A 20,073-nucleotide genomic window follows, 5' to 3' on the forward strand; every position below is an offset into this window, starting at 1 on the left:
ACTTGCATTTGAATGACTTTCAAGCATGCTTGGGTACTCGTGTGATCTGAGTGACTCAGTCTTGGAATACAAGTGTCGCGTGGTGCTCCGCAACCTCCAGGCACCCCGGAGTTTCTGAAAAAAAATTTTCTGAGTTTTTCACGAAACCACTTTTCTTCAACTTGAATTGGGCTAAAAATCCATCCCTGAAAATAAAAATTCTCTGAGTGATGTGTAACTGCTGATCCTTACCCTACCTGGGGTGTCCACTGAGCATTTCCGCGAACTCTAGTTGAAGTTCTCTGGGCATGGGATTTTGACATATTACCCAAACCAAAAGGAATGAGTGGGAAACAATCAAGACATCTGATAGAAGCACTTGCGTTTGAATGAGTTTAAAGCATGCTTGGGTACTCTTGTGATCTGAGTGACTCAGTTTCGGAATACAACTGTCGCGTGGTGCTCCGCGACCTCCAGGCACCCCGGAGTTTCTGAAAAAAAATTTCCTGCGATTTTCACGAAACCACTTTTTTTCAACTTGAATTGGGCTAAAAATCCATCACTGAAAATAAAAATTCTCCGAGTGGTGTGTAAATGCTGATCCTTACCCTACCTGGGGTGTCCACTGAGCATTTCCGTGAACTCTAGTTGAAGTTCTCTGGGGATGGGATTTTGACATATTACCCAAACCAAAAGGAATGAGTGGGAAACAATCAAGACAATGGATAGAAGCACTTGCATTTGAATGAGTTTCAAGCATGCTTGGGTACTCTTGTGATCTGAGTGACTCAGTTTCGGAATACAACTGTCATGTGGTTCTCCGCAACCTCCAGGAACACCGGAGTTTCTGAAAAAAAATTTTCTGCAATTTTCACGAAACCACTTTTCATCAACTTGAATTGGGCTAAAAATCCATCCCTGAAAATAAAAATTCTCTGAGTGGTGTGTAAATGCTGATCCTTACCCTAACTGGGGTGTCCACTGAGCATTTCCGCGAACTCTAGTTGAAGTTCTCAGGGCATGGGATTTTGACATATTACCCAAACCAAAAGGAATGAGTGGGAAACAATCAAGACAACGGATAGAAGCACTTGCATTTGAATGAGTTTCAAGCATGCTTGGGTACTCTTGTGATCTGAGTGACTTAGTTTCGGAATACAACTGTCACGTGGTGCTCCGCAACCTCCAGGCACCCCGGAGTTTCTGAAAAAAAATTTTCAGCGATTTTCACGAAACCACTTTTCTTCAACTTGAATTGGGCTAAAAATCCATCCCTGAAAATAAAAATTCTCTGAGTGATGTGTAACTGCTGATCCTTACCCTACCTGGGGTGTCCACTGAGCATTTCCGCGAACTCTAGTTGAAGTTCTCTGGGCATGGGATTTTGACATATTACCCAAACCAAAAGGAATGAGTGGGAAACAATCAAGACATCTGATAGAAGCACTTGCGTTTGAATGAGTTTAAAGCATGCTTGGGTACTCTTGTGATCTGAGTGACTCAGTTTCGGAATACAACTGTCGCGTGGTGCTCCGCGACCTCCAGGCACCCCGGAGTTTCTGAAAAAAAATTTCCTGCGATTTTCACGAAACCACTTTTTTTCAACTTGAATTGGGCTAAAAATCCATCACTGAAAATAAAAATTCTCCGAGTGGTGTGTAAATGCTGATCCTTACCCTACCTGGGGTGTCCACTGAGCATTTCCGTGAACTCTAGTTGAAGTTCTCTGGGGATGGGATTTTGACATATTACCCAAACCAAAAGGAATGAGTGGGAAACAATCAAGACATCGGAGAGAAGCACTTGCATTTGTATGAGTTTCAAGCATGCTTGGGTACTCGTGTGATCTGAGTGACTCAGTTTCGGAATACAACTGTCGCGTGGTGCTCCGCGACCTCCAGGCACCCCGGAGTTTCTGAAAAAAAATTTTCTGCGATTTTCACGAAACCACTTTTCTTCAACTTGAATTGGGCTAAAAATCCATCCCTGAAAATAAAAATTCTCTGAGTGGTGTGTAAATGCTGATCCTTACCCTACCTGGGGTGTCCACTGAGCATTTCCGCTATCTCCAGTTGATGTTCTCTGGGGATGGGATTTTGACATATTACCCAAACCAAAAGGAATGAGTGGGAAACAATCAAGACAACGGATAGAAGCACTTGCATTTGAATAACTTTCAAGCATGGTTGGAAACTCGTGTGATCTGAGTGACTCAGTTTTGGAATACAACTGTCGCGTGGTGCTCCGCGACCTCCAGGCACCCCGGAGTTTCTGAAAAAAAATTTCTGCGATTTTCACGAAACCACTTTTCTTCAACTTGAATTGGGCTAAAAATCCATCCCTGAAAATAAAAATTCTCTGAGTGGTGTGTAAATGCTGATCCTTACCCTACCTGGGGTGTCCACTGAGCATTTCCGCTATCTCCAGTTGATGTTCTCGGGGGATGGGATTTTGACATATTACCCAAACCAAAAGGAATGAGTGGGAAACAATCAAGACAACGGATAGAAGCACTTGCATTTGATTGAGTTTCAAGCATGCTTGGGTACTCTTGTGATCTGAGTGACTTAGTTTCGGAATACAACTGTCACGTGGTGCTCCGCAACCTCCAGGCACCCCGGAGTTTCTGAAAAAAAATTTTCAGCGATTTTCACGAAACCACTTTTCTTCAACTTGAATTGGGCTAAAAATCCATCTCTGAAAATAAAAATTCTCTGAGTGGTATGTTAATGCTGATCCTTACCCTACCTGGGGTGACCACTGAGCATTTCCGCTATCTCCAGTTGAAGTTCTCTGGGGATGGGATTTTGACATATTACCCAAACCAAAAGGAATGAGTGGGAAACAATCAAGACAACGGATAGAAGCACTTGCATTTGTATGAGTTTCAAGCATGCTTGGGTACTCGTGTGATCTGAGTGACTCAGTTTCGGAATACAACTGTCGCGTGGTGCTCCGCGACCTCCAGGCACCCCGGAGTTTCTGAAAAATATTTTCTGGGATTTTCACGAAACCACTTTTCTTCAACTTCAATTGGGCTAAAAATCCATCCCTGAAAATAAAAATTCTCTGAGTGGTGTGTAAATGCTGATCCTTACCCTACCTGGGGTGTCCACTGAGGATTTCCGCGAACTCTAGTTGAAGTTCTCTGGGCATGGGATTTTGACATATTACCCAAACCAAAAGGAATGAGTGGGAAACAATCAAGACAACTGATAGAAGCACTTGCATTTGAATGAGTTTCAAGCATGCTTGGGTACTCTTGTGATCTGAGTGACTCAGTTTCGGAATACAACTGTCGCGTGGTGCTCCGCAACCTCCAGGCACCCCGGAGTTTCTGAAAAAAAATTTTCAGCGATTTTCACGAAACCACTTTTCTTCAACTTGAATTGGGCTAAAAATCCATCCCTGAAAATAAAAATTCTCTGAGTGGTATGTTAATGCTGATCCTTACCCTACCTGGGGTGACCACTGAGCATTTCCGCTATCTCCAGTTGAAGTTCTCTGGGGATGGGATTTTGACATATTACCCAAACCAAAAGGAATGAGTGGGAAACAATCAAGACAACGGATAGAAGCACTTGCATTTGTATGAGTTTCAAGCATGCTTGGGTACTCTTGTGATCTGAGTGACTCAGTTTCGGAATACAACTGTCGCGTGGTGCTCCGCGACCTCCAGGCACCCCGGAGTTTCTGAAAAAAATTTTCTGCGATTTTCACGAAACCACTTTTCTTCAACTTGAATTGGGCTAAAAATCCATCCCTGAAAATAAAAATTCTCTGAGTGGTGTGTAAATGCTGATCCTTACCCTACCTGGGGTGTCCACTGAGCATTTCCGCGATTTCTAGTTTAAGTTCTCTGAGGATGGGATTTTGACATATTACCCAAACCAAAAGGAATGAGTGGGAAACAATCAAGACAATGGATAGAAGCACTTGCATTTGAATGAGTTTCAAGCATGCTTGGGTACTCTTGTGATCTGAGTGACTCAGTTTCGGAATACAATGTCACGTGGTGCTCCGCAACCTCCAGGCACACCGGAGTTTCTGAAAAAAAATTTTCTGCAATTTTCACAAAACCACTTTTCATCAACTTGAATTGGGCTAAAAATCCATACCTGAAAATAAAAATTCTCTGAGTGGTGTGTAAATGCTGATCCTTACCCTACCTGGGGTGTCCACTGAGCATTTCCGCGAACTCTAGTTGAAGTTCTCTGAAGATGGGATTTTGACATATTACCCAAACCAAAAGGAATGAGTGGGAAACAATCAAGACAACGGATAGAAGCACTTGCATTTGAATGAGTTTCAAGCATGCTTGGGTACTCGTGTGATCTGAGTGACTCAGTTTTGGAATACAACTGTCGCGTGGTGCTCTGCGACCTCCAGGCCCCCCTAGAGTTTCTGAAACAAAATTTTCTGCGATTTTCACGAAAACACTTTTCTTCAAGTTGAATTGAGATAAAAATCCATCCCTGAAAATAAAAATTCTCTGAGTGATGTGTAAATGCTGATCCTTACCCTACCTGGGGTGTCCACTGAGCATTTCCGCGAGCTCTAGTTGAAGTTCTCTGGGGATGGGATTTTGACATATTACCCAAACCAAAAGGAATGAGTGGGAAACAATCAAGACAACGGATAGCAGCACTTGCATTTGTATGAGTTTCAAGCATGCTTGGGTACTCGTGTGATCTGAGTGACTCAGTTTCGGAATACAACTGTCGCGTGGTGCTCCGCGACCTCCAGGCACCCCGGAGTTTCTGAAAAAAAATTTTCTGCGATTTTCACGAAACCACTTTTCTTCAACTTGAATTGGGCTAAAAATCCATCCCTGAAAATAAAAAATCTCTGAGTGGTGTGTAAATGCTGATCCTTACCCTACCTGGGGTGTCCACTGAGCATTTCCGCGAACTCTAGTTGAAGTTCTCTGGGGATGGGATTTTCACATATTACCCAAACCAAAAGGAATGATTGGGAAACAATCAAGACAACGGATAGAAGCACTTGCATTTGTATGAGTTTCAAGCATGCTTGGGTACTCGTGTGATCTGATTGACTCAGTTTCGGAATACAACTGTCGCGTGGTGCTCCGCGACCTCCAGGCACCCCGGAGTTTCTGAAAAATATTTTCTGCGATTTTCACGAAACCACTTTTCTTCAACTTCAATTGGGCTAAAAATCCATCCCTGAAAATAAAAATTCTCTGAGTGGTGTGTAAATGCTGATCCTTACCCTACCTGGGGTGTCCACTGAGCATTTCCGCGAACTCTAGTTGAAGTTCTCTGGGCATGGGTTTTTGACATATTACCCAAACCAAAAGGAATGAGTGGGAAACAATCAAGACAACGGATAGAAGCACTTGCATTTGAATGACTTTCAAGCATGCTTGGGTACTCGTGTGATCTGAGTGACTCAGTCTTGGAATACAAGTGTCGCGTGGTGCTCCGCAACCTCCAGGCACCCCGGAGTTTCTGAAAAAAAATTTTCTGAGTTTTTCACGAAACCACTTTTCTTCAACTTGAATTGGGCTAAAAATCCATCCCTGAAAATAAAAATTCTCTGAGTGATGTGTAACTGCTGATCCTTACCCTACCTGGGGTGTCCACTGAGCATTTCCGCGAACTCTAGTTGAAGTTCTCTGGGCATGGGATTTTGACATATTACCCAAACCAAAAGGAATGAGTGGGAAACAATCAAGACATCTGATAGAAGCACTTGCGTTTGAATGAGTTTAAAGCATGCTTGGGTACTCTTGTGATCTGAGTGACTCAGTTTCGGAATACAACTGTCGCGTGGTGCTCCGCAACCTCCAGGCACCCCGGAGTTTCTGAAAAAAAATTTTCAGCGATTTTCACGAAACTACTTTTCTTCAACTTGAATTGGGCTAAAAATCCATCCCTGAAAATAAAAATTCTCTGAGTGGTATGTTAATGCTGATCCTTACCCTACCTGGGGTGACCACTGAGCATTTCCGCTATCTCCAGTTGAAGTTCTCTGGGGTTGGGATTTTGACATATTACCCAAACCAAAAGGAATGAGTGGGAAACAATCAAGACAACGGATAGAAGCACTTGCATTTGTATGAGTTTCAAGCATGCTTGGGTACTCGTGTGATCTGAGTGACTCAGTTTCGGAATACAACTGTCGCGTGGTGCTCCGCGACCTCCAGGCACCCCGGAGTTTCTGAAAAATATTTTCTGCGATTTTCACGAAACCACTTTTCTTCAACTTCAATTGGGCTAAAAATCCATCCCTGAAAATAAAAATTCTCTGAGTGGTGTGTAAATGCTGATCCTTACCCTACCTGGGGTGTCCACTGAGCATTTCCGCGAATTCTAGTTTAAGTTCTCTGAGGATGGGATTTTGACATATTACCCAAACCAAAAGGAATGAGTGGGAAACAATCAAGACAACGGATAGAAGCACTTGCATTTGAATGACTTTCAAGCATGCTTGGGTACTCGTGTGATCTGAGTGACTCAGTTTTGGAATACAAGTGTCGCGTGGTGCTCCGCGACCTCCAGGCACCCCGGAGTTTCTGAAAAAAAATTTCCTGCGATTTTCACGAAACCACTTTTTTTCAACTTGAATTGGGCTAAAAATCCATCACTGAAAATAAAAATTCTCCGAGTGGTGTGTAAATGCTGATCCTTACCCTACCTGGGGTGTCCACTGAGCATTTCCGTGAACTCTAGTTGAAGTTCTCTGGGGATGGGATTTTGACATATTACCCAAACCAAAAGGAATGAGTGGGAAACAATCAAGACAACGGAGAGAAGCACTTGCATTTGTATGAGTTTCAAGCATGCTTGGGTACTCGTGTGATCTGAGTGACTCAGTTTCGGAATACAACTGTCGCGTGGTGCTCCGCGACCTCCAGGCACCCCGGAGTTTCTGAAAAAAAATTTTCTGCGATTTTCACGAAACCACTTTTCTTCAACTTGAATTGGGCTAAAAATCCATCCCTGAAAATAAAAATTCTCTGAGTGGTGTGTAAATGCTGATCCTTACCCTACCTGGGGTGTCCACTGAGCATTTCCGCGATTTCTAGTTTAAGTTCTCTGAGGATGGGATTTTGACATATTACCCAAACCAAAAGGAATGAGTGGGAAACAATCAAGACAATGGATAGAAGCACTTGCATTTGAATGAGTTTCAAGCATGCTTGGGTACTCTTGTGATCTGAGTGACTCAGTTTCGGAATACAACTGTCATGTGGTGCTCCGCAACCTCCAGGCACACCGGAGTTTCTGAAAAAAAATTATCTGCAATTTTCACGAAACCACTTTTCATCAACTTGAATTGGGCTAAAAATCCATCCCTGAAAATAAAAATTCTCTGAGTGGTGTGTAAATGCTGATCCTTACCCTAACTGGGGTGTCCACTGAGCATTTCCGCGAACTCTAGTTGAAGTTCTCAGGGCATGGGATTTTGACATATTACCCAAACCAAAAGGAATGAGTGGGAAACAATCAAGACAACGGATAGAAGCACTTGCATTTGAATGAGTTTCAAGCATGCTTGGGTACTCTTGTGATCTGAGTGACTTAGTTTCGGAATACAACTGTCACGTGGTGCTCCGCAACCTCCAGGCACCCCGGAGTTTCTGAAAAAAAATTTTCAGCGATTTTCACGAAACCACTTTTCTTCAACTTGAATTGGGCTAAAAATCCATCTCTGAAAATAAAAATTCTCTGAGTGGTATGTTAATGCTGATCCTTACCCTACCTGGGGTGACCACTGAGCATTTCCGTTATCTCCAGTTGAAGTTCTCTGGGGATGGGATTTTGACATATTACCCAAACCAAAAGGAATGAGTGGGAAACAATCAAGACAACGGATAGAAGCACTTGCATTTGTATGAGTTTCAAGCATGCTTGGGTACTCGTGTGATCTGAGTGACTCAGTTTCGGAATACAACTGTCGCGTGGTGCTCCGCGACCTCCAGGCACCCCGGAGTTTCTGAAAAATATTTTCTGGGATTTTCACGAAACCACTTTTCTTCAACTTCAATTGGGCTAAAAATCCATCCCTGAAAATAAAAATTCTCTGAGTGGTGTGTAAATGCTGATCCTTACCCTACCTGGGGTGTCCACTGAGCATTTCCGCGAACTCTAGTTGAAGTTCTCTGGGCATGGGTTTTTGACATATTACCCAAACCAAAAGGAATGAGTGGGAAACAATCAAGACAACGGATAGAAGCACTTGCATTTGAATGACTTTCAAGGATGCTTGGGTACTCGTGTGATCTGAGTGACTCAGTCTTGGAATACAAGTGTCGCGTGGTGCTCCGCGACCTCCAGGCACCCCGGAGATTCTGAAAAAAAATTTTCTGAGTTTTTCACGAAACCACTTTTCTTCAACTTGAATTGGGCTAAAAATCCATCCCTGAAAATAAAAATTCTCTGAGTGATGTGTAACTGCTGATCCTTACCCTACCTGGGGTGTCCACTGAGCATTTCCGCGAACTCTAGTTGAAGTTCTCTGAAGATGGGATTTTGACATATTACCCAAACCAAAAGGAATGAGTGGGAAACAATCAAGACAACGGATAGAAGCACTTGCATTTGAATGAGTTTCAAGCATGCTTGGGTACTCGTGTGATCTGAGTGACTCAGTTTTGGAATACAACTGTCGCGTGGTGCTCTGCGACCTCCAGGCACCCCGGAGTTTCTGAAACAAAATTTTCTGCGATTTTCACGAAAACACTTTTCTTCAAGTTGAATTGAGATAAAAATCCATCCCTGAAAATAAAAATTCTCTGAGTGGTGTGTAAATTCTGATCCTTACCCTACCTGGGGTGTCCACTGAGCATTTCCGCGAACTCTAGTTGAAGTTCTCTGGGGATGGGATTTTGACATATTACCCAAACCAAAAGGAATGAGTGGGAAACAATCAAGACAACGGATAGCAGCACTTGCATTTGTATGAGTTTCAAGCATGCTTGGGTACTCGTGTGATCTGAGTGACTCAGTTTCGGAATACAACTGTCGCGTGGTGCTCCGCGACCTCCAGGCACCCCGGAGTTTCTGAAAAAAAATTTTCTGCGATTTTCACGAAACCACTTTTCTTCAACTTGAATTGGGCTAAAAATCCATCCCTGAAAATAAAAAATCTCTGAGTGGTGTGTAAATGCTGATCCTTACCCTACCTGGGGTGTCCACTGAGCATTTCCGCGAACTCTAGTTGAAGTTCTCTGGGGATGGGATTTTCACATATTACCCAAACCAAAAGGAATGATTGGGAAACAATCAAGACAACGGATAGAAGCACTTGCATTTGTATGAGTTTCAAGCATGCTTGGGTACTCGTGTGATCTGAGTGACTCAGTTTCGGAATACAACTGTCGCGTGGTGCTCCGCGACCTCCAGGCACCCCGGAGTTTCTGAAAAATATTTTCTGCGATTTTCACGAAACCACTTTTCTTCAACTTCAATTGGGCTAAAAATCCATCCCTGAAAATAAAAATTCTCTGAGTGGTGTGTAAATGCTGATCCTTACCCTACCTGGGGTGTCCACTGAGCATTTCCGCGAACTCTAGTTGAAGTTCTCTGGGCATGGGTTTTTGACATATTACCCAAACCAAAAGGAATGAGTGGGAAACAATCAAGACAACGGATAGAAGCACTTGCATTTGAATGACTTTCAAGTATGCTTGGGTACTCGTGTGATCTGAGTGACTCAGTCTTGGAATACAAGTGTCGCGTGGTGCTCCGCAACCTCCAGGCACCCCGGAGTTTCTGAAAAAAAATTTTCTGAGTTTTTCACGAAACCACTTTTCTTCAACTTGAATTGGGCTAAAAATCCATCCCTGAAAATAAAAATTCTCTGAGTGATGTGTAACTGCTGATCCTTACCCTACCTGGGGTGTCCACTGAGCATTTCCGCGAACTCTAGTTGAAGTTCTCTGGGCATGGGATTTTGACATATTACCCAAACCAAAAGGAATGAGTGGGAAACAATCAAGACATCTGATAGAAGCACTTGCGTTTGAATGAGTTTAAAGCATGCTTGGGTACTCTTGTGATCTGAGTGACTCAGTTTCGGAATACAACTGTCGCGTGGTGCTCCGCAACCTCCAGGCACCCCGGAGTTTCTGAAAAAAAATTTTCAGCGATTTTCACGAAACTACTTTTCTTCAACTTGAATTGGGCTAAAAATCCATCCCTGAAAATAAAAATTCTCTGAGTGGTATGTTAATGCTGATCCTTACCCTACCTGGGGTGACCACTGAGCATTTCCGCTATCTCCAGTTGAAGTTCTCTGGGGATGGGATTTTGACATATTACCCAAACCAAAAGGAATGAGTGGGAAACAATCAAGACAACGGATAGAAGCACTTGCATTTGTATGAGTTTCAAGCATGCTTGGGTACTCGTGTGATCTGAGTGACTCAGTTTCGGAATACAACTGTCGCGTGGTGCTCCGCGACCTCCAGGCACCCCGGAGTTTCTGAAAAATATTTTCTGCGATTTTCACGAAACCACTTTTCTTCAACTTCAATTGGGCTAAAAATCCATCCCTGAAAATAAAAATTCTCTGAGTGGTGTGTAAATGCTGATCCTTACCCTACCTGGGGTGTCCACTGAGCATTTCCGCGAATTCTAGTTTAAGTTCTATGAGGATGGGATTTTGACATATTACCCAAACCAAAAGGAATGAGTGGGAAACAATCAAGACAACGGATAGAAGCACTTGCATTTGAATGACTTTCAAGCATGCTTGGGTACTCGTGTGATCTGAGTGACTCAGTTTTGGAATACAAGTGTCGCGTGGTGCTCCGCGACCTCCAGGCACCCCGGAGTTTCTGAAAAAAAATTTCCTGCGATTTTCACGAAACCACTTTTTTTCAACTTGAATTGGGCTAAAAATCCATCACTGAAAATAAAAATTCTCCGAGTGGTGTGTAAATGCTGATCCTTACCCTACCTGGGGTGTCCACTGAGCATTTCCGTGAACTCTAGTTGAAGTTCTCTGGGGATGGGATTTTGACATATTACCCAAACCAAAAGGAATGAGTGGGAAACAATCAAGACAACGGAGAGAAGCACTTGCATTTGTATGAGTTTCAAGCATGCTTGGGTACTCGTGTGATCTGAGTGACTCAGTTTCGGAATACAACTGTCGCGTGGTGCTCCGCGACCTCCAGGCACCCCGGAGTTTCTGAAAAAAAATTTTCTGCGATTTTCACGAAACCACTTTTCTTCAACTTGAATTGGGCTAAAAATCCATCCCTGAAAATAAAAATTCTCTGAGTGGTGTGTAAATGCTGATCCTTACCCTACCTGGGGTGTCCACTGAGCATTTCCGCGATTTCTAGTTTAAGTTCTCTGAGGATGGGATTTTGACATATTACCCAAACCAAAAGGAATGAGTGGGAAACAATCAAGACAATGGATAGAAGCACTTGCATTTGAATGAGTTTCAAGCATGCTTGGGTACTCTTGTGATCTGAGTGACTCAGTTTCGGAATACAACTGTCATGTGGTGCTCCGCAACCTCCAGGCACACCGGAGTTTCTGAAAAAAAATTTTCTGCAATTTTCACGAAACCACTTTTCATCAACTTGAATTGGGCTAAAAATCCATCCCTGAAAATAAAAATTCTCTGAGTGGTGTGTAAATGCTGATCCTTACCCTAACTGGGGTGTCCACTGAGCATTTCCGCGAACTCTAGTTGAAGTTCTCAGGGCATGGGATTTTGACATATTACCCAAACCAAAAGGAATGAGTGGGAAACAATCAAGACAACGGATAGAAGCACTTGCATTTGAATGAGTTTCAAGCATGCTTGGGTACTCTTGTGATCTGAGTGACTTAGTTTCGGAATACAACTGTCACGTGGTGCTCCGCAACCTCCAGGCACCCCGGAGTTTCTGAAAAAAAATTTTCAGCGATTTTCACGAAACCACTTTTCTTCAACTTGAATTGGGCTAAAAATCCATCTCTGAAAATAAAAATTCTCTGAGTGGTATGTTAATGCTGATCCTTACCCTACCTGGGGTGACCACTGAGCATTTCCGCTATCTCCAGTTGAAGTTCTCTGGGGATGGGATTTTGACATATTACCCAAACCAAAAGGAATGAGTGGGAAACAATCAAGACAACGGATAGAAGCACTTGCATTTGTATGAGTTTCAAGCATGCTTGGGTACTCGTGTGATCTGAGTGACTCAGTTTCGGAATACAACTGTCGCGTGGTGCTCCGCGACCTCCAGGCACCCCGGAGTTTCTGAAAAATATTTTCTGGGATTTTCACGAAACCACTTTTCTTCAACTTCAATTGGGCTAAAAATCCATCCCTGAAAATAAAAATTCTCTGAGTGGTGTGTAAATGCTGATCCTTACCCTACCTGGGGTGTCCACTGAGCATTTCCGCGAACTCTAGTTGAAGTTCTCTGGGCATGGGTTTTTGACATATTACCCAAACCAAAAGGAATGAGTGGGAAACAATTAAGACAACGGATAGAAGCACTTGCATTTGAATGACTTTCAAGGATGCTTGGGTACTCGTGTGATCTGAGTGACTCAGTCTTGGAATACAAGTGTCGCGTGGTGCTCCGCGACCTCCAGGCACCCCGGAGATTCTGAAAAAAAAATTTCTGAGTTTTTCACGAAACCACTTTTCTTCAACTTGAATTGGGCTAAAAATCCATCCCTGAAAATAAAAATTCTCTGAGTGATGTGTAACTGCTGATCCTTACCCTACCTGGGGTGTCCACTGAGCATTTCCGCGAACTCTAGTTGAAGTTCTCTGGGCATGGGATTTTGACATATTACCCAAACCAAAAGGAATGAGTGGGAAACAATCAAGACAACTGATAGAAGCACTTGCATTTGAATGAGTTTCAAGCATGCTTGGGTACTCTTGTGATCTGAGTGACTCAGTTTCGGAATACAACTGTCGTGTGGTGCTCCGCAACCTCCAGGCACCCCGGAGTTTCTGAAAAAAAATTTTCAGCGATTTTCACGAAACCACTTTTCTTCAACTTGAATTGGGCTAAAAATCCATCCCTGAAAATAAAAATTCTCTGAGTGGTATGTTAATGCTGATCCTTACCCTACCTGGGGTGACCACTGAGCATTTCCGCTATCTCCAGTTGAAGTTCTCTGGGGATGGGATTTTGACATATTACCCAAACCAAAAGGAATGAGTGGGAAACAATCAAGACAACGGATAGAAGCACTTGCATTTGTATGAGTTTCAAGCATGCTTGGGTACTCTTGTGATCTGAGTGACTCAGTTTCGGAATACAACTGTCGCGTGGTGCTCCGCGACCTCCAGGCACCCCGGAGTTTCTGAAAAAAATTTTCTGCGATTTTCACGAAACCACTTTTCTTCAACTTGAATTGGGCTAAAAATCCATCCCTGAAAATAAAAATTCTCTGAGTGGTGTGTAAATGCTGATCCTTACCCTACATGGGGTGTCCACTGAGCATTTCCGCGATTTCTAGTTTAAGTTCTCTGAGGATGGGATTTTGACATATTACCCAAACCAAAAGGAATGAGTGGGAAACAATCAAGACAATGGATAGAAGCACTTGCATTTGAATGAGTTTCAAGCATGCTTGGGTACTCTTGTGATCTGAGTGACTCAGTTTCGGAATACAACTGTCACGTGGTGCTCCGCAACCTCCAGGCACACCGGAGTTTCTGAAAAAAAATTTTCTGCAATTTTCACAAAACCACTTTTCATCAACTTGAATTGGGCTAAAAATCCATCCCTGAAAATAAAAATTCTCTGAGTGGTGTGTAAATGCTGATCCTTACCCTACCTGGGGTGTCCACTGAGCATTTCCGCGAACTCTAGTTGAAGTTCTCTGAAGATGGGATTTTGACATATTACCCAAACCAAAAGGAATGAGTGGGAAACAATCAAGACAACGGATAGAAGCACTTGCATTTGAATGAGTTTCAAGCATGCTTGGGTACTCGTGTGATCTGAGTGACTCAGTTTTGGAATACAACTGTCGCGTGGTGCTCTGCGACCTCCAGGCACCCCGGAGTTTCTGAAACAAAATTTTCTGCGATTTTCACGAAAACACTTTTCTTCAACTTGAATTGAGATAAAAATCCATCCCTGAAAATAAAAATTCTCTGAGTGGTGTGTAAATGCTGATCCTTACCCTACCTGGGGTGTCCACTGAGCATTTCCGCGAACTCTAGTTGAAGTTCTCTGGGGATGGGATTTTGACATATTACCCAAACCAAAAGGAATGAGTGGGAAACAATCAAGACAACGGATAGCAGCACTTGCATTTGTATGAGTTTCAAGCATGCTTGGGTACTCGTGTGATCTGAGTGACTCAGTTTCGGAATACAACTGTCGCGTGGTGCTCTGCGACCTCCAGGCACCCCGGAGTTTCTGAAAAAAAAAATTCTGCGATTTTCACGAAAACACTTTTCTTCCAATTCAATTCGGCTAAAAATCCATCCCTGAAAATAAAAATTCTCTGAGTGGTGTGTAAATGCTGATCCTTACCCTACCTGGGGTGTCCACTGAGCATTTCCGCGAACTCTTGTTGAAGTTTTCTGGGCATAGGATTTTGACATATTACCCAAACCAAAAAGAATGAGTGGGAAACAATCAAGATAATGGATGAAGCACTTGCATTTGTATGAGTTTCAAGCATGCTTGAGTACTCATGTGATCTGAGTGACTCAGTTTCGGAATACAACTGTCGCGTGGTGCTCTGCGACCTCCAGGCACCCCGGAGTTTCTGAAAAAAAAATTTCTGCGATTTTCACGAAACCACTTTTCTTCAACTTGAATTGGGCTAAAAATCCATCCCTGAAAATAAAAAATCTCTGAGTGGTGTGTAAATGCTGATCCTTACCCTACCTGGGGTGTCCACTGAGCATTTCCGCGAACTCTAGTTGAAGTTCTCTGGGGATGGGATTTTCACATATTACCCAAACCAAAAGGAATGATTGGGAAACAATCAAGACAACGGATAGAAGCACTTGCATTTGTATGAGTTTCAAGCATGCTTGGGTACTCGTGTGATCTGAGTGACTCAGTTTCGGAATACAACTGTCGCGTGGTGCTCCGCGACCTCCAGGCACCCCGGAGTTTCTGAAAAAAAAATTTCTGCGATTTTCACGAAACCACTTTTCTTCAAGTTGAATTGAGATAAAAATCCATCCCTGAAAATAAAAATTCTCTGAGTGGTGTGTAAATGCTGATCCTTACCCTACCTGGGGTGTCCACTGAGCATTTCAGCGAACTCTAGTTGAAGTTCTCTGGGGATGGGATTTTGACATATTACCCAAACCAAAAGGAATGAGTGGGAAACAATCAAGACAACGGATAGCAGCACTTGCATTTGTATGAGTTTCAAGCATGCTTGGGTACTCGTGTGATCTGAGTGACTCAGTTTCGGAATACAACTGTCGCGTGGTGCTCCGCGACCTCCAGGCACCCCGGAGTTTCTGAAAAAAAATTTTCTGCGATTTTCACGAAACCACTTTTCTTCAACTTGAATTGGGCTAAAAATCCATCCCTGAAAATAAAAATTCTCTGAGTGGTGTGTAAATGCTGATCCTTACCCTACCTGGGGTGTCCACTGACCATTTCCGTGAACTCTAGTTGAAGTTCTCTGGGGATGGGATTTTGACATATTACCCAAACCAAAAGGAATGAGTGGGAAACAATCAAGACAACGGAGAGAAGCACTTGCATTTGTATGAGTTTCAAGCATGCTTGGGTACTCGTGTGATCTGATTGACTCAGTTTTGGAATACAACTGTCGCGTGGTGCTCCGTGACCTCCAGGCACCCCGGACTTTCTGAAAAAAAATTTTCTGCGATTTTCACGAAACCACTTTTCTTCAACTTGAATTGGGCTAAAAATCCATCCCTGAAAATAAAAATTCTCTGAGTGGTGTGTAAATGCTGATCCTTACCCTACCTGGGGTGTCCACTGACCATTTCCGTGAACTCTAGTTGAAGTTCTCTGGGGATGGGATTTTGACATATTACCCAAACCAAAAGGAATGAGTGGGAAACAATCAAGACAACGGATAGAAGCACTTGCATTTGAATGAGTTTCAAGCATGCTTGGGTACTCGTGTGATCTGAGTGACTCAGTTTTGGAATACAACTGTCACGTGGTGCTCCGCGACCTCCAGGCACCACGGAGTTTCTGAAAAAAAATTTTCTGCGATTTTCACGAAACCACTTTTCTTCAACTTGAATTGGGCTAAAAATCCATCCCTGAAAATAAAAATTCTCTGAGTGGTGTGTAAATGCTGATCCTTACCCTACCTGGGGTGTCCACTGAGCATTTCCGTGAACTCTAGTTGAAGATCTCTGGGGATGGGATTTTGACATATTACCCAAACCAAAAGGAATGAGTGGGAAACAATCAAGACAACGGATAGAAGCACTTGCATTTGAATGAGTTTCAAGCATGCTTGGGTACTCGTGTGATCTGAGTGACTCAGTTTTGGAATACAACTGTCGCGTGGTGCTCCGCGACCTCCAGGCACCCCGGAGTTTATGAAAAAAAATTTTCTGCGATTTTCACAAAACCACTTTTCTTCAACTTGACTTGGGCTAAAAATCCATCCCTGAAAATAAAAATTCTCTGAGTGGTGTGTAAATGCTGATCCTTACCCTACCTGGGGTGTCCACTGAGCATTTCAGCGAACTCTAGTTGAAGTTCTCTGGGCATGGGATTTTGACATATTACCCAAACCAAAAGGAATGAGTGGGAAACAATCAAGACAACGGATAGAAGCACTTGCATTTGAATGAGTTTCAAGCATGCTTGGGTACTCGTGTGATCTGAGTGACTCAGTTTTGGAATACAACTGTCGCGTGGTGCTCCGCGACCTCCAGGCACCCCGGAGTTTCTGAAAAAAAATTTTCTGCGATTTTCACGAAACTACTTTTCTTCAACTTGACTTGGGCTAAAAATCCATCCCTGAAAATAAAAATTCTCTGAGTGGTGTGTAAATGCTGATCCTTACCCTACCTGGGGTGTCCACTGAGCATTTCCGCGAACTCTAGTTGAAGTTCTCTGGGCATGGGATTTTGACATATTACCCAAACCAAAAGGAATGAGTGGGAAACAATCAAGACAACGGATAGAAGCACTTGCATTTGAATGAGTTTCTAGCATGCTTCGGTACTCGTGTGATCTGAGTGACTCAGTTTTGGAATACAAGTGTCGCGTGGTACTCCGCGACCTCCAGGCACCCCGGAGTTTCTGAAAAAAAATTTTCTGCGATTTTTACGAAACCACTTTTCTTCAACTTGAATTGGGATAAAAATCCATCCCTGAAAATAAAAATTCTCTGAGCGGTGTGTAAATGCTGATCCTTACGTACCTGGGGTGTCCACTGAGCATTTCCGCGAACTCTTGTTGAAGTTTTCTGGGCATAAGATTTTGACATATTACCCAAACCAAAAAGAATGAGTGGGAAACAATCAAGACAACGGATAGAAGCACTTGCATTTGTATGAGTTTCAAGCATGCTTGAGTACTCGTGTGATCTGAGTGACTCAGTTTTGGAATACAATTGTCGCGTGGTGCTCCGCGACCTCCAGGCACCCCGGAGTTTCTGAAAAAAAAATTTCTGCGATTTTCACGAAACCACTTTTCTTCAACTTGAATTGGGCTAAAAATCCATCCCTGAAAATAAAAATTCTCTGAGTGGTGTGTAAATGCTGATCCTTACCCTACCTGGGGTGTCCACTGAGCATTTCCACAAACTCTAGTTGAAGTTCTCTGGGGATGGGATTTTGACATATTACCCAAACCAAAAGGAATGAGTGGGAAACAATCAAGACAACGGATAGAAGCACTTGCATTTGTATGAGTTTCAAGCATGCTTGAGTACTCGTGTGATCTGAGTGACTCAGTTTCGGAATACAACTGTCGCGTGGTGCTCCGCGACCTCCAGGCACCCCGGAGTTTCTGAAAAAAAATTTTCTGCGATTTTCACGAAACCACTTTTCTTCAACTTGAATTGGGCTAAAAATCCATCCCTGAAAATAAAAAATTCTCTGAGTGGTGTGTAAATGCTGATCCTTACCCTACCTGGGGTGTCCACTGACCATTTCCTCGAACTCTAGTTGAAGTTCTCTGGGGATGGGATTTTGACATATTACCCAAACCAAAAGGAATGAGTGGGAAACAATCAAGACAACGGATAGAAGCACTTGCATTTGTATGAGTTTCAAGCATGCTTGAGTACTCGTGTGATCTGAGTGACTCAGTTTCGGAATATAACTGTCGCGTGGTGCTCCGCGACCTCCAGGCACCCCGGAGTTTCTGAAAAAAAATTTTCTGCGATTTTCACGAAACCACTTTTCTTCAACTTGAATTGGGCTAAAAATCCATCCCTGAAAATAAAAAATTCTCTGAGTGGTGTGTAAATGCTGATCCTTACCCTACCTGGGGTGTCCACTGACCATTTCCGCGAACTCTAGTTGAAGTTCTCTGGGGATGGGATTTTGACATATTACCCAAACCAAAAGGAATGAGTGGGAAACAATCAAGACAACGGATAGAAGCACTTGCATTTGAATGAGTTTCAAGCATGCTTGGGTACTCGTGTGATCTGAGTGACTCAGTTTCGGAATACAACTGTCGCGTGGTGCTCCGCGACCTCCAGGCACCCCGGAGTTTCTGAAAAAAAATGTTCTGCGATTTTCACGAAACCACTTTTCTTCAAGGTGAATTGAGATAAAAATCCATCCCTGAAAATAAAAATTCTCTGAGTGGTGTGTAAATGCTGATCCTTACCCTACCTGGGGTGTCCACTGAGCATTTCCGTGAACTCTAGTTGAAGTTCTCTGGGGATGGGACTTTGACATATTACCCAAACCAAAAGGAATGAGTGGGAAACAATCAAGACAACGGATAGAAGCACTTGCAGTTGAATGAGTTTCAAGCATGCTTGGGTACTCTTGTGATCTGAGTGACTCAGTTTCGGAATACAACTGTCGCGTGGTGCTCCGCAACCTCCAGTCACACCGGAGTTTCTGAAAAAAAATTTTCTGCGATTTTCACGAAACCACTTTTCTTCAACTTGAATTGGGCTAAAAATCCATCTCTGAAAATAAATATTCTCTGAGTGGTGTGTAAATGCTGATCCTTACCCTACCTGGGGTGTCCACTGAGCATTTCCGCGAACTCTAGTTGAAGTTCTCTGGGGATGGGATTTTGACATATTACCCAAACCAAAAGGAATGAGTGGGAAACAATCAAGACAACGGATAGAAGCACTTGCATTTGTATGAGTTTCAAGCATGCTTGAGTACTCGTGTGATCTGAGTGACTCAGTTTCGGAATACAACTGTCGCGTGGTGCTCCGCGACCTCCAGGCACCCCGGAGTTTCTGAAAAAAAATTTTCTGCGATTTTCACGAAACCACTTTTCTTCAACTTGAATTGGGCTAAAAATCCATCCCTGAAAATAAAAAATTCTCTGAGTGGTGTGTAAATGCTGATCCTTACCCTACCTGGGGTGTCCACTGACCATTTCCGCGAACTCTAGTTGAAGTTCTCTGGGGATGGGATTTTGACATATTACCCAAACCAAAAGGAATGAGTGGGAAACAATCAAGAAAACGGATAGAAGCACTTGCATTTGTATGAGTTTCAAGCATGCTTGGGTACTCGTGTGATCTGAGTGACTCAGTTTCGGAATACAACTGTCGCGTGGTGCTCTGCGACCTCCAGGCACCCCGGAGTTTCTGAAAAAAAAAATTTCTGCGATTTTCACGAAACCACTTTTCTTCAACTTGAATTGGGCTAAAAATCCATCCCTGAAAATAAAAATTCTCTGAGTGGTGTGTAAATGCTGATCCTTACCCTACCTGGGGTGTCCACTGAGCATTTCCGCAAACTCTAGTTGAAGTTCTCTGGGGATGGGATTTTGACATATTACCCAAACCAAAAGGAATGAGTGGGAAACAATCAAGACAACGGATAGAAGCACTTGCATTTGTATGAGTTTCAAGCATGCTTGAGTACTCGTGTGATCTGAGTGACTCAGTTTCGGAATACAACTGTCGCGTGGTGCTCCGCGACCTCCAGGCACCCCGGAGTTTCTGAAAAAAAATTTTCTGCGATTTTCACGAA

This window comes from Atractosteus spatula, chromosome 13 (assembly GCF_055471065.1).
Source record: "Atractosteus spatula isolate fAtrSpa1 chromosome 13, fAtrSpa1.hap1, whole genome shotgun sequence".
Classification (NCBI taxonomy): Eukaryota; Metazoa; Chordata; class Actinopteri; order Semionotiformes; family Lepisosteidae; genus Atractosteus; species Atractosteus spatula.